Consider the following 14,579-nt stretch of genomic DNA (forward strand, 5'->3'; position numbering starts at 1 on the left):
AGGTCGGCCAATTGCTGCCGTGCTCCCCTGGCCCCCTGACCTCCGCCCTCTCCGAATACCCCCCCCCCCCGGGGTGCAGAACAGACCCTGGCCAGACCAGCACAGCAAAACACTTTAACTCTTTACATGCCAAGTGAGATCCTTCAACCATGAGCCCCCCCACTCATCTCCTGGATTCATTAATTTCTTCCTTCTCTTTTAGCCCTGATGTGAGCCGACTGGGGGGAGCCATACGGCTGGGGGGCTGTTTGGGGGGGGCTGTTTTTAGTGGGGTGGCTGTTGGTGTGGAGGCTGGGGACTCTTGGCTGGGGGCTGTTTGGGGGGGACTGTAGGGCTGGGGGCGGTTGGTCCTCCTGAACCCCCTTGTGCCGTCTACTGTCAGTGTTCATCTTCCTCTCTCCCTCCATCCCTCTCTCCTGAGTACATGTCATCATACATGTCTGTTATTGGCGATGCCAGGGCATGGTGCAGAGGGGGTTAATGTTCAGCCCCCCAGGGGAAGTGGTGGGTCTCCTGCATGCCTGTGCTGACAGTCAGCGCTCTAATGACGCTCATGTAGCTAATTACACAAGATTGCCAATTAAAAACAAATGGGGGTTAGGGTGGGGGGGGCAGAGTGAGACCTCACCCTCCTGACACCGCAATCAGTTGCTGTCTTATTCATGACCCTGGGGGGGGGGGGTGCGGAGGGCATGGGGGGTTGTGGGACCTTCTAATTGCCCCCATGATGTGTATCGGCCCCCTGGCGCCCGAAGGGTTAAGTGCCGGTACTTTCCGGGAAGTAGGCCCTTCTGGGAAGTCCGCTCCCCCTGGGGACACGCCCACTGCTCTGAGCTCACTTCCTGCATCCTGCGCACAAGTGACCCCCCCCCCCATCCCCCACCCCCCACCCCGCACCCCCCACCAGGCTCTGATACCCTCATATAGCCCGATATGTACTTACATAATATCTGCATATACAGGCACAGAGTAGCTGTTTTGATTGAGCAGCATTTATTGAGTCTTTTTTTGTTGTTGTTATTTTGTGAATTTTAAAATGTAGATCTGCCTCACTGCAATGCATGTTCATGTGTTTCCATGGCTGGGGATGAAGGGTGGTAAATGTAAGTTATTCATCTTTTCTACCCTGCGATTTATATACCTGCAACGGTAATGTATACAGTAGCTGCCATAGCTGAGATATGGTAGAACAGAAAACTACAGGCTACCTGATTTCGTCAAATATAAAAGGTCGCTGACAGCTGATTGGAAGTTGCGCTCATGTCCGTTAATGGCTAATTGGGAAAACTGGGTGTTTGGATGTGTCAAAGGCACCACTCTTATTTTCGAGCCTTGCTCTGAACATCTGGAATTACACAATCGTCCCAAAACATCTTTAGGGCTTCCTCTTCTTGAACAAACCCGTGCGCGTGAATCTGAGGGGCGGACTGGGGAGGGGGCGCTCTGTACCTAAACAGCACCGACCTCCCGCCGCCGTTACGTTTGGTTTCCATAGCGATTTACAGCTGCCATAAGATCGCCCGGCTCCCCTGGGGAAAGGCAGCGGTGGAAGCCCGGCGCTGCGGATTGTGTCCTTCCGGCGGCGAGACTCTGTGGATCGATACTGCAGCTGGGGGTTTAAAAGGACGCGCTGTCGTAAACTGACCTTTTCGGCTGGAGCTCAGACGACCCCGCAGCCGGAGTCAGAGCAGAGCTTTGTCCGCGTATCGGCGGAAGTTGGCAGAACCGTGGGGTACGAGCGCGATTCCCGTTGTGCGGCTTCGGCGAGCTCTCCGCTCAACAGGTGGTAGTTTTTTGCCCGGCGCAGAAGCGCAGCTTGACTCGCCTCGGTCTGCCGGTATAAATAGCCCTCGCGGAAAGCCTCTAAATGGATTGCTTTTCATTGTGCGGGCGCTCCGCGCGCCGTGGAAATTAACTAACGGTAAGCAGCGGCCGAATCAAATGGCAAGCTCGTAATCCAAATTGAACTTGCGATTAATCGTTTCTGCTCTAATTATTTCCTTGCTGGACAGGGAGAGTGAGTGAGCTCCAGGCTTCAGGCTTAAGATGGCTAAATCCAGGCTGACTGCCCTGCTCACCTCCGGGCTGTTTGACAGTCAGATGTCACACCCCTCAGTGTGCTCGCTCCACTTTCGGTGTTTCCCAGATCTGTGCACCTTTATGAACCGCATCATGGAGGCTAATCACAGCTGCCCCAGGGGACTGAACCCCATAACTGCCCCAGGGTACTAAACCCCGTAACTGCCCCAGGGTACTGAACCCCATAACTGCCCCAGGGGACTGAACCCCACAGCTGCCCCAGGGTACTAAACCCCGTAACTGCCCCAGGGTACTAAACCCCATAACTGCCCCAGGGTACTGAACCCCATAACTGCCCCAGGGCACTAAACCCCATAACTGCCCCAGGGTACTAAACCCCATAACTGCCCCAGGGGACTGAACCCCATAACTGCTCCAGGGGGACTGAACCCCATAACTGCCCCAGGGTACTAAACCCCGTAACTGCCCCAGGGTACTGAACCCCACAGCTGCCCCAGGGGACTGAACCCCACAGCTGCCCCAGGGGACTGAACCCCATAACTGCCCCAGGGGACTAAACCCTGTAACTGCCCCAGGGTACTGAACCCCATAACTGCCCCAGGGGCACTGAACCCCATAACTGCCCCAGGGGCACTGAACCCCATAACTGCCCCAGGGGACTGAACCCTATAACTGCCCCAGGAACACTGAACCCTATAACTGCCCCAGGGGTACTGAACCCCATAACTGCCCCAGGGGACTGAACCCTATAACTGCCCCAGGGGTACTGAACCCCATAACTGCCCCAGGGTACTGAACCCTATAACTGCCCCAGGGGGACTGAACCCCATAACTTCCCCAGGGGACTGAACCCTATAACTGCCCCAGGATACTGAACCCCATAACTGCCCCAGGGGCACTGAACCCCATAACTGCCCCAGGGGTACTGAACCCCATAACTGCCCCAGGGTACTGAACCCCCCCATAACTGCCCCAGGGTACTGAACCCCATAACCGTTCCATGGACGCTGCACTGTAGTTGACCCTGCACCCTGACCTCTCTGGTCATACAGTGAATGTATTTTGGGGAGTGTAAATGTAGGGGAGACCCGGTGTGTGTGTTTCTGTGGAGTAAAGACTCGTCCTCCCTTCCTCATCCTTTAGCTGCTGTCAGTGACAGTGCTCCCCAGGAAGGCTGTGTGCACACTGGGGGAACCAGGGATTCTGGGCCTCATGAAAAGATCTCACAGTGGGCCCCACCACCCCAGAGATCCTGTGTTCTTATGTTTTTTGAGGGCCCCTTAAGAGTGCCAATGTAGATCCGGACATAAAGATGTCTTTATCTGGGGATCTTTACTGTACTCTTATTTGTGCTTTTGCCCAGAAAAAAAAAAAGTATTATTCCAGTCCTGAGTCAATTACAGGAAGAGAAGCTCTGTTTATTTTCTTTAGGGGCAGTGACATTATTGGAGTCACATCTGTGTTTCTCCAAGACGTTCAGGGGGTCAAACTGCAGTTGTGTAGAAGGCAGTAACTGGAGACATAAGCCCCCCCCCCCACACACCCCCTCAAACCACGTCAAAGCAGCAGTCATGCTACAGATGCTAGGGGTGGAGTGTTCAGCTGCTGGGGCTGGTGTAGTTCTCCGCTCTTCGTAGTGAAAACGGCTCTCATAGCATCATGCTAACGTGTGTTTGTTTGACTGGGCGTTCAGCATGATCTCATCTTTGGTGTGGTACTAACTGTACATCACTTTGGATGAAAGCGTCTGACAAATAAATGTGATCTGAACTGCAGGGGAGGCAAATGAATACATACATTTCAGAAGCAATGAAACGATATAAATAAAGACATTGATGTAACGTTATGTGAACATATAACTGCATTGCACTGTCATGTGAACAGACTCTAACTGAAATATCCACAATTAAAAAAAATAAAAAAAAAACAGTTGAAACTAATTTATCTCTCAGTCCGGGCTCCAATGAACCCAAATGTAGTGTAATATACCTGTAGCAGCTCACTTATACAGCTGAAAGTTTTGTGCATAAAATCGATCTATTCAGTTGCATATTTACCAAAGCAATTCAGACGCATTTCTCACGGGCACACGGCAGCATCACGCCTGGGATTTGAACCAACAGCCCCTGAGTTATAGGCCCAAGTCGCCGAGCCTTTATAGTGCCCTGCCACCTGGTAAGTGTTAAACGTGAAGGTGTGGTTGTGATGCTATGGGCGTTCCTCCTAGTGTCCACACATGGCTTGCTTTAGTCCCGTCACATTCCGAACATTCCCCCCCCCGTGCTCGCTCTGTTCCTCGGCGCGGAATCACGGGGAGAGCGCCGGCGCGCGTCCCGCTCCTGCGGGGTTTGTGCGCGTGGCTCCCGCGTCGTAAAGCGGCCGCTGAACCTTCCCCGGGTGATTACGTATTTATGTTCTACCGCGTCCATCACGGCGCCGATGCGCGGGGACTTCTTAATGTATCACGGGCGTTAAGCACGAAGATTTATACTCCTCTCATTTTTTATTGCTTTAGGTCCCGTTTAGTTCTGCTTTTGTTTTTCCTGTTTTTGTTGGTTTTATTCAGCTTCTTGCATTTATATTTTATATATTTTTTAATTTGTGTTTTACTGTGCTGTTTTTACTTTAGTGGTGTATAGTAATATAGTAATAGTCCAGCTGCAACGGACTGTATGAAAGGTACTTTCTAAATACAGTTATTATTATTATTATTATTATTATTATACTTTTCAAAATTTGTTTTAAAATTTGCAGATGTTGCCGAGTTGTGTCCTCGTGCTGTTTCATGGATTCATAGACTCCACAGACTCCTGAAACAGACAGAAGGTCGTCTTTAAAACAAAAACAAATCCGAAATTCTGTCTGTTTTACGTTGTTCTGCCCACAGTCGTGACTCATATTCTCCTTGAACGTAATCTTTAGAAGATTCTGTGTGTGCAAAATGATATCTTTCAAATTAATTGCATCGTTAAAATGAATTATTGTTTAGGTTGTATGACAACTAAACAAACAAATCATTAAGAATTATTAGATTTAATTATGGTATTTGACTCAAAGGGAAACTGAAAATAAAAATTCGGTCCAGTGATTCAGTTGCGTCCACAGGGATGTTAGATCTTGTAACTCCACAATGTGTAGCCATAATATTTCGCGTCTCCTTTAAGACAGGCGGTAACGTCTGTTAAAGAGATCACAGCACGAGCCGCCCCCCAAATGTGTGTGCGTTTCTCTCGAGCTTGCCGTTCAGTGTTCGCAGGAAGGGGTTATGGAGACCGTGCTACAAAGGCTCATTCAGTGATATTCCCGTTCGCCTGCCAACGATTCTGTTAACGAGGCGTTGAATATCTGTATTCAACACTAACCCAGATTCGCACTATCACGACACCGGCGTCACTGTCATGCAATGACTCGGATTTGAGGTAAGCGTTTAATTTTAATTTAGGTACTTGGCTGCCAGCCTCTTCGACCCCCCGTCTGGCTGCCGAGGTTGTGCAAGCCTCGCGCTCTGCTGTTCGCATCACTGTCATGTTTTCTTCCTTTTGTTGTTCTTTCTGTTTTTTATTTTGGAGAAAGGTTAGTGTTGCAGGAGTCATCCTGGGGGGTTGCAGTTACGCGCGTGCATTTTCGGGAGCAGCTGGCGGCTCTCTGATGTTGTTGTTTCTACACCTCACGCGCTGGTGCTGAAACGCCGCGTATTTAAAGGCTAATAGCGACACAAGTAGCACAGAAGGATATATTTGTCACAAATGCGTACGTATGCCTGTCGGGCTCGGGAGTTGTTGTAAAGGGTTTACATTTAATCTTTTTAGTGAGGACAACCTCCCCCCCCCAACCCCCGGTTCCTCTTGCTCCCGGGATTTGACTTTAGAGAAGTAGCTGACACGCTGTCGCTATTCTCAGTTTTTTTTTCAATGGAGCGTTCTCTCTCTCTCCGGCTATTATCTGTTCCTATTTCACACGACCTTGAAGTGAAATTGGAATACCTCGCCGTTGATTGAGGAAGATCGCTGATGTATTGGGCCAACGTGAACGCGTCAGTAAGAATCCGATGCCTTTGATTCTGATACCCGTGTATATAGCATCGCTATGTGTCCATTTATTATGATACCTTATGGAAATAAGCGTGTCTGACCCAAAGATTCAATTTAATAATTTATTATCTATATCTGGCATTTTAAAGAATTAACCGTCGTGACATGTGGCGCATCATCTTTGCTATGGAAACCAGTTTGACTAATGTAGTGATTTATTACGCTGCATCTTGACTGGAATTCAACGGCGTACTCATTTCTGTACAGAATCGGACAATTTACCCAAGCAATACAACATCCTTCACTGTAAAAAATAAACACCGGTTTTTGTTGTATTTTGTTATAGTCGGTGTGATGATAAAGAAAAGTGTGCCAAGATGTTAGGTTCATATACTTCACATACTAATTAATTTACGTTTGAGTCTATAAATCTACTGAAAAGTAAATAAGATATATCTTACGGATCGAGGTCTCTGCTATTAGCGCTCACGAGGGTTAATACGTGTACTTACAGGGTATAATTACGCTTAGTGCCGTTTCAGAGTGTAAACTCAAGTAACAGGTTAAACAAAGTACCTATCAGTAACGCAGCGACTAGACTCCATAATTCCTTTTATTTTATTTGTGTGTCTCAAATTTATGGCGAAACCTAAAGCTGCGTAACTGCTTGTGGCGGTGTCAAGTCATTTTTTTTTAAAAGTAGAAACCAGAAAACGGAATGCACTGTGAAATGTCCTGTATTCCAGTCAGAACTCTTATTGTTTTAGCGTTTCGGATTTCTGACTGGCTGAGGAGACGACCTCAGTCACGAGCGCACCGAGAAGCGCTGGAGAGATGCGTTTAGGTTCCAAACGGAAGTTGTTCAGCGCCGAGTGAGGTGCGAAGTACCAAAGCAACCTCCGTCATCAGATACACAACTTCCAGCCAAGTAGTTGTCCCCAGGAAACGCAACATCCTGCCCTACAGGTCACGAGTCGATAAGCAGCTACTGCTCGCTTTTCCTTCAACATTTTGTACCCGAGAAAGTTATCAGATCGGAGATTGCCACACTAATAGGCGGCGGTCCGGTAGTGTAATAATCGTTAGGGAAGTGGGATTGCGGGTTTCATTCTCAGGCTGGGCACTGCCATTCACCGTTTAGTGACGTACTTAACCCGAACTGCTTCAGTAAATGTCCTACCGCCCAAACTGACCGCATGTAAAAATGTAAGCTTTGTGAAACTGCCCTGGAAAAGGGGCATCTGCTCACTGTGGAGATGTGGGAACGGATGGACGGTGCAGTTGAGTCTCCTCCTTGCTCTGTTTCTGGTTGTTCTGATCAGGTCGCGCTGTTTTAAAATCATGAGTTCCAGGGAGCAGCCGACCCCAATGCTCCCTGCCTCCCGAATCCTTTCTTTTGCTCTTTATCCGTTTTTCTTACTTTGCATCTGTTTTTCACACTATTAAAATAGATAGACAGACAGACAGACAGACAGACAGACAGACAGAGTTTATTATCCACACAGCCAAGGCCGGTGGAAGGTGTTTTCGGAACAGTGTGTTTATGTTATACTCTGCAGCACAATACATAAATGGACAACAGCGGACAATCCACATGTTATCACAACACAATACAGGGGTACAGTCAACATATCATCACAAAAACACACAGCAATATATAATAGGTGCATGGTAATGCATGTCAGTAGTATGTGAGGAGGGGGCTAGAGGGAGGAGTTCAGAGTCCTGATAGCTAAGGGAAAAAAAAAGTATTGCAGACGCAAGAAGTGGTCTAATGTCTCCTCTTCAGAAAACGGAAAACTGTCTCCGGTTGTGAGGTTAAAATGGACGGATTTATGTTCTGTCTCTCACTCACTCCCCTTCCCTTCCTCCCGCTCTTTCTGTTTGTTTCGATCTCTTCCCTTGGGAAGCACAGAGACCGGATTCCTTTGGTGAATTTATCTCCCCGTGCGTTTGCCTCTCCTGAGAAAACACAAACACCGTCCTCTGGTCTTAACGAGGCGGTGCAGTGAACGAAGCTCCGGTGGAGCTCTCGGCCCACGGTAAGCCGAGGCGGACGCCTGCCTGCGTGCAGAGCCCAGAGACAGCCGGCGGCACCCGGCTCAGCCGCTTTTCCCCAGAGTCCCGCCTCCCCCAGAGAAACAGAGCGTTTCTGTTCAGCCTTTATGAATGATTCTCTGTTGGGAATTGCTAGCCAGGTAAATATTGTAATCTGTGTCTGGAGAGCGTGTGATTGGTGCGTGTGTTTATGTTCTTGCGTGTGTGCGTGCGTGCTTGTGTGTGAGTGTGCGTGCGTGTGAGTGATTGGTGTGTGTGTGTGTGCGTATGCATGTGTGCGTGTGTGTAAATGTTCGTGCATGCATTCATTTGTGCATGCGTTTGTGCGTGCTTGTGTGATTGTGTATATGTGTGTGTGTGCGTGTGTGTGTGTGTATGTGTCTGTGTATATGTTTGTGAGTGTGTGTATGTGTCTGTGCGTGTGTGTCTGTGTGTGTGTGCCTATGTGTGTGTACCTGCATGCTCTCTTGATCTGCTGTGTGTACAGTAGGTCGCTGTGTGTGTGTAGTCGGATCTATTTCAGCTTCCTGCTCTCTCAGCTGATACTTCCTGTCTCTTCCTGTCTCTGGGTGGCTGTGCGGCTCACACAGGACTCCTCTGCTGCCTAATCTTAGCAAGAAGGACAGCGGGGAGAGCCCCCCAGTCCCACGCCCCCCCCTCACTCTCCCTCTCTCCCAAACACTGTTTTTCTCACCCTCCCTCTCTACCCAACTGCCCTCTCTCCTCCCTCTCTCCCGAACACTTTCTCCCTCTCTTCGTAACCGCCCCTCTCTCACTCTGCCTTTCTCCCAAACACTCTCTCCCTCTCTCTTCCTCTCTCCATCACTCCCTGTCTCTCTCACCCCCTCTTTCCCTCTCTCTGTTTCTCCTAAACCCCCTCTCTCTCTCCTCCTCTTCCTGCATGTGCTGCAGCCCAATTACACCTAATAATGACATGTATGATGAGTCTGAATGTATTTTTGCCCGTCTCACCGTGTCAGCAGTGATTTTTATGCTGTTTGTCCTTTTATTTCACCTTTATGTATGAGCAGGTCCTTTGTCTAGAGGTGGAGAATCTGTTTCCAGGGACACCTGGAGCAGAATGTACGCTGTGTTTCGGGCTTTTATGTAAAGCAGCCACAGCACAAAACCACACAGAGACAGAGTAGCACACATATGCGGTGCCTTTCACTAAAACTGTGCCTCGCAAACCATTACAGGTGCCAGTACTCGTCATCTTCTCATGCAGTGTGGCTCAGTTCCTCTAGTCTGAGTGGTTTTTGTGGAACGTCCCTGAGCCACATGCTTTTAAAATGGAGGACTGTTTGCTCATCTCATCTCTTGACAGAAAGTAACCTGTACGATGTCTTTCTTTGCTTTGGGGTAACTCAGAGAGAGCCGGTCAGTGTGAGAGAGCTGGTCAGTGTGTCCCACAGACAGAGCTGGTCAGTGTGAGAGAGCTGGTCAGTGTGTCCCACAGACAGACAGAGCTGGCCAGAGGGGGGGGTGGGGGATGGGGATTGGGGGTGGGTGTTGGTATACCATTGAGGCTGATGTGCTGAAGCATGCTGGGAGTTTGGCGTGGGGGTCTGTTTGGACAGGGCACTGATGGATTTAACAGCTGGACTACATGACCCCTTTCCCCTATATTTCTCCTCACCCCCTCTCTCTCTCTCACTCTCTTTCCCCTTCTCCTTCTCTCTCTGCAGTAAAATGTTCTTCTCCTCGTCTTCTGTACCAGTGTGGCTGGCTTTGGGGGGTAGTGGTGTGTGTGTGTGTGGAGAGAAGTGTGAGAGTGTGTATTAGCATGTATGTGGGTGTGTATGTGCGCTCGTGTGTATGTGTGAGAGAGAGAGAGAAAGAGGGAGAGAGTGTTTGTAAGTACGTGTGCGTGTGTGTGTGGGAGAGAGAGTGTGTGTGTATGTGTGTGTGTATGTGTGCGTGTGTGTATGTGTGAGAGAGAGAGAGAAAGAGGGAGAGAGTGTTTGTAAGTACGTGTGCGTGTGTGTGTGGGAGAGAGAGAGAGTGTGTGTGTATGTGTGCGTGTGTGTGTGGGAGAGAGAGAGAGTGTGTGTGTGTGTGTGTGGGTACGATTGTCTGGGGAACCGAAACCTTTATCTGAAGAGGCCCCTGGAGAATGCTGTCTCCACTACTTCTTCTTCTGTAGTACCTCTGCCACTCACGGGTTCATCACTTCTGGAGTAAAGCAGTGAGGCCTGGAATGACACAGCAGAGCCTCCGGAGAGACGGCGTCCAGCCCATAACCCTGTCTCACAAACATGGAGGGGTTCATTCACCCTGATTGGGCCATCGCTCGTTAACTCTCATGCATGCTGCTCTCAGGATGGTGTCTCTGGCATGGTCTCTCCTGAGCTGCTCTCTGGATGGTGTCTCTTGACATGGTCTCTCCTGAGCTGCTCTCTGGATGGTGTCTCTTGGCATGGTCTCTCCTGAGCTGCTCTCTGGATGGTTTCTCTGGCATGGTCTCTCCTGAGCCGCTCTCTGGATGGTTTCTCTGGCATGGTCTCTCCTGAGCTGCTCTCTGGATGGTGTCTCTGGCATGGTCTCTCCTGAGCCGCTCTCTGGATGGTGTCTCTGGCATGGTCTCTCCTGAGCTGCTCTCTGGATGGTGTCTCTGGCATGGTCTCTCCTGAGCCGCTCTCTGGATGGTGTCTCTGGCATGGTCTCTCCTGAGCCGCTCTCTGGATGGTGTCTCTTGACATGGTCTCTCCTGAGCTGCTCTCTGGATGGTTTCTCTTGGCATGATCTCTCCTGAGCTGCTCTCTGGATGGTGTCTCTGGCATGGTCTCTCCTGAGCTGCTCTCAGGATGGTGTCTCTGGCATGGTCTCTCCTGAGCTGCTCTCTGGATGGTGTCTCTGGCATGGTCTCTCCTGAGCCGCTCTCTGGATGGTGTCTCTGGCATGGTCTCTCCTGAGCTGCTCTCTGGATGGTGTCTCTGGCATGGTCTCTCCTGAGCCGCTCTCTGGATGGTGTCTCTGGCATGGTCTCTCCTGAGCTGCTCTCTGGATGGTGTCTCTGGCATGGTCTCTCCTGAGCCGCTCTCTGGATGGTGTCTCTGGCATGGTCTCTCCTGAGCTGCTCTCTGGATGGTGTCTCTGGCATGGTCTCTCCTGAGCCGCTCTCTGGATGGTGTCTCTGGCATGGTCTCTCCTGAGCCGCTCTCTGGATGGTGTCTCTTGACATGGTCTCTCCTGAGCTGCTCTCTGGATGGTTTCTCTTGGCATGATCTCTCCTGAGCTGCTCTCTGGATGGTGTCTCTTGGCATGGTCTCTCCTGAGCTGCTCTCTGGATGGTTTCTCTCTCTTGCTCTTGTCCCCCCCCCTGCTCAGCGCAGTGTGTGATCAGCAGGCTTGGTTTCCTGTTTCGTCAGTAACGCTGTTGTGAAACGCGGTTTTTTTGCCTTTTCCACATGCACTGATTTCTGCTGAATCCTGCAGATGGACAGATGGTCCTGTGACCTCTGTCAGATTACTGCGCACACACTGCCTGGCTTCTTTCCCATTTTTACATGTAGAAATAAAATAAAGCTGTGAGTGTATCAGCGGGATTATGTTCACATCGAGGGTCCCATGAGATCTGGATCCCTTGTCTGCAGTGAGAGCATCAGCATGGGACCCATCTGCTGGACACACATTGGTATCATAGTTTTTGGGTTATTTGTTTGCCATCGTTCCTTCAGGCAGATGCGTTTTATAGTCGACCGTGTTTCGCTGGGCTACCGGCATCAGGAGCGCTCAGTCAGACAGACCTACCTGCAGAGACTGAGCGCTCAGTCACTGAGTCTACCTGCAGAGACTGAGCGCTCAGTCACTGAGTCTACCTGCAGAGACTGAGCCTGCGAGCTGGTGTGTGGGTCATAGCTCAGGATGATAGGAAATCCATCCGAGAGACCAGGGACCTGCTGACACTTTCCCTTTCAGCTAAAGATCATCAAGCTCTGTGTGTCAGCAGGAGTTATTGTACCTGGTCACAGCTGGTCAGACTTGATCACACCTGATCACAGCTGATCACACCTGGTCAAACCTGATCACAGCTGGTCAGACTTGATCACAGCTGGTCACCTGATCACACCTGATCATAGCTGGTCACACCTGATCACACATGGACATAGCTGGTGACTGGAACTCTGATCTGTCACCACAGTGGAGAGGTCTGCAACAAGACACGAGCGTCAGATCAGATGTGTGTACGTCAGCATGTGTAAGTGTGTATACGTGTGTGTGTGTGTGTGCATAAGTGTGTGTGGGTGTGTATGTGTGGAGAAGAGAGAGAGTGTGTGTTAGTGTGTGAGTGTGTGTGTGTGTACGTTTGTCTTCTTACTCCACTGTTTTATAGGATGGTTTTAAGCTCAGCATCTGAAGCTTTTATAGACACTATTTATGAAGTCGAATGGGCCATTTCAAAAGGGCTTTAGATGCACAGCTTTGGCTCGTGTACAACTGAACAATAACTACCGAGTGATGTTCATTCATCTCCACACAAGTAAATCATGAATGGATTCTGAGCAATGCAGTAGCTTCCGTTTTTATTCTTTGACTGCTGACCGTAGATCGTGAAACAAGATGAATGGTTTCCATGGCAAACTTGAAGCTCCATCTTTTGTGTCTGGAGGCTTCAGTATTGCTGGAGTTTCAGCGTCTAATAATGCACAGTAATTAATCGGCACACCGTATTGCTGACACAACTGGAGTGTTACTGAGTTGAGGACGCTGTAATAGAACATTTCTCACGGACTTTTCTGAACCACTTTCCGAACCATTGCTGCTAAATGCTAACGAAGCCAGGGGACTGTGACGGGCGGGACAGAGCCGCAATGGAGCCCGTGTGGAGCCGCAATGGAGCCGCAATGGAGCCAGTCGCTGCAGCCGCTGCTGTAAAGCTGTGCCGACAGTACCCACTGCTCTGTGCTTCATAACGGAGGGCCTGGGGACACACTCTGCCTGCTGCTTTATGTTCCGGCTCCTTCTAATTAATTGGGTTTGATTTAGCTGCTGACTGATTAACGGTCTGGACTTGCAGTCACACGACTGTTAAGCAATTAAACCAATTGCTATTGCTCTAGGTTCCAAGCAGTTAATCGGGCAATTAGTAAATATTAGTTTGTCATGTTCCATAGAATAATATTAAATTAGAAATTGCGTTTGAAATTTGGAGTAAAATGAAATTTGAATGTATACCCACCCAGGGTATTTGAGGGTTCAGCCAGTTAGGCTTCCACATTCATCGCTAACGCCCCCTGCTGGTTGGTTGGGTGCCCACAGACTGCATGTCCAAAACCAGATATGAGAGGTCTTCCTCTGACTCTGTTCTGTACCAGCTTAGCTTTTTTGTCCATGGTGTCAAACGAAGCAGCTAGGAGAGCCAGGAGAACCGTGGATGTCTGCAAGCCTCCTGATTCGCCAGTGTGGCTGGCAGCATGAACAAGGGTGCGGTGGCAGATGATTGGCTGTTCCTAACTGGGGTGTGAATTCGAGAGGCTCAAACCCAGTGTTGGGTGGCAAATTTATTTTTAAAAATGTACTTTTCTTAAATGAGGGAGGGGGAGAAAGAGAAAGGGAGTGAGAGAATGGGAGTGAGAGAGAGAGAGAGAGTGGGGAGAAAAGGAGGTCAGGAGAGAGGAATGAGAGCCAGAGAGGGAGAGAGAGAGAGAGAGAGAGAGAGACCATCCAAATTGGGATAACCTCTCATTGGTTAATTCAGTGAGCCAGGGGTCCTCAGTACTGATTGATCTTTGGCCTCGTTGTCTGTGCTGGTCACATGTCAGAGGGGTTATGAAATGCTAACGCAAGAGACCGAAACCACAGATGGGCTTAATTTTATTGTATATTCAACAATAAATTCTGAATTTAGGTCTTCTTTTTCTCCATGGATGGAGTGAGCAGGAAGTGGAAGTGAAAGTACAGGCTTAGGCAACACAGGGATGTACTCACAAGGTGGTACAGTTACAGAGATGTCCTCTCATGACTGTACAGTTACAGGAATGTCCTCACAAGGCAGTCTCTGTTGACAGTCATGATTGCTTTCAGAAGCGCGCACACACACACACACACACACACACACACACCAACCTGTCTTTTAATTTCCTTCGTACATTTTTTTGGGTCTTCAACGCTTCTTGCTTTGAACAGCCATCAAATCCTAATTGCTCCCCCGCCCCCGCCCCCCCCCCCCCCCAATCTCCCTTTGTTCACCATAAAACCTAATGAGCCTCAACCTGGTGGTAACTCATCACACAACAAGCCCCTGTCTCGTTTCAGCTGATAGTCCTCATGTGGGGAAATTAATTGGAGCACTTTAATATTTATGGTGAAGCACTGGAGCTATGTCTCTCCAGAGTCCTGTTTGAGAGCTTACCTCCGCAGCTCCAGGTGATTACAACCTGTAATTGCGGCAGTTGGAATAGCCAAATCACCTGAACCCTGACAAGCCAGATATTTACTCAGCTCTCT

General features: G+C 49.4%; 1 long non-coding RNA gene across 1 annotated transcript; it reads right to left on the reverse strand.

The window, feature by feature from the left end:
• Positions 1–3,457: 3,457 nt before the first annotated feature.
• LOC135236643 (uncharacterized) lies at positions 3,458–8,265 on the reverse strand. Its single transcript, XR_010324640.1, has 3 exons — positions 7,831–8,265; positions 7,321–7,510; positions 3,458–3,810 (listed from the first exon to the last, which is right to left on the reverse strand). It is a non-coding gene; the product is annotated as an uncharacterized LOC135236643 (long non-coding RNA).
• Positions 8,266–14,579: the final 6,314 nt, after the last annotated feature.

The sequence above is a fragment of the Anguilla rostrata genome, chromosome 12 (genome assembly GCF_018555375.3).
Source record: "Anguilla rostrata isolate EN2019 chromosome 12, ASM1855537v3, whole genome shotgun sequence".
NCBI classification, from domain to species: Eukaryota; Metazoa; Chordata; class Actinopteri; order Anguilliformes; family Anguillidae; genus Anguilla; species Anguilla rostrata.